Source organism: Austrofundulus limnaeus, unplaced genomic scaffold (genome assembly GCF_001266775.1).
Source record: "Austrofundulus limnaeus strain Quisiro unplaced genomic scaffold, Austrofundulus_limnaeus-1.0 Scaffold58, whole genome shotgun sequence".
Lineage (NCBI taxonomy): Eukaryota > Metazoa > Chordata > Actinopteri > Cyprinodontiformes > Rivulidae > Austrofundulus > Austrofundulus limnaeus.
In genome coordinates this window covers 631,681-632,831 of record NW_013952460.1, presented here as the reverse complement: position 1 = coordinate 632,831, position 1,151 = coordinate 631,681, and positions in this window count along the sequence as shown.

The window sequence follows — 1,151 nt, the reverse complement described above, 5'->3', positions numbered from 1 at the left end:
ACACAACACCCTGGCCCCCCCTTGCCAAAAAGTCTAGCTCCGCCCCTGATTTTAGCTAAATAAAAAGTAATGTGTGAATCCAGAAGTGGCCATTATAGTGACATAAGAATAAAACTATAAAGGCTCTCTTTGCTTTCAGTTTTTAACRTTTATTTGTTTTTCCTGAATGTTTTGAGAAGCAGGTTAAAGTTGGGCTCCGAACATGGACTACTTCACGTTTATCTGAGCYTGACTTATCTTGGAATGCACAGCTCAGAGGTGTTTGTGTCAGCATGGAAGGAAGCACTCGGCCACAACCTTGATGCCCTCTTGTCTGTTTTTCATCCAACACAAGCCAGAAGAAAAAAAAAAGAGTCAGATATGCAGTGGTGTGACGTGAGTCCATGGATCAGGTTTTATTTTTAGACAACAAAGGTGATCTGCTCTTGTTATTTTTTATTTTTATTTTTTTGCTCCACCCTGCTTTTCTCATTATCTGCATCAGGGTGTGCATGTGCAGAGATGATGGCTGAACATCTGGACTTCATGAAAGGTGGCTGCTCGTCGCCTTTTCAGATCTTGTTGACAAAGGCTTCACGGCCTAGCGCTCCATGAAGGAAAGCATATCACATCCTCATGCCGGAGTTGAGAAATGACGTGGTTGCTCAAACCTCAGAAAAAATGTTATGCAAAGTCTCATTCAATATTTCAGGGTCTTGCATAATGTGTTCTTACTTGGCATGTATATCATAAATAAGTCTCAGCTATCACCACACCAAATTTTGACTCAATATCTGTAAAACTGACTAAATCGGAGACATTTCTTTGTAAGCTAATGTTGATTAGCTGTGGCAGTCAACTTGTAATGAACTGGCTCCAAATGTTAATCAGTTGAAGACGAACACCTATTGATTACTTTCTAAAAGTTTCATTAAATATAACCAATGGTTTATGAGATATTTTATTAACAGACATTCATTCTTAGCAACAAATGTTAACAACAATTCTTTGAAACAGATAATGCTCAAATAGTTTGTTTTTAGTCAGCCTACTTCACGTACGGGGGGCAATATTATAGGCTGAAACATGGGTGTGCCATGGGATCCCCAGTTTCTCCTATTGTTGCAAACCTGTACATGGAGGAAGTGGAAAAGAGAGCCTTGATGTCCTTT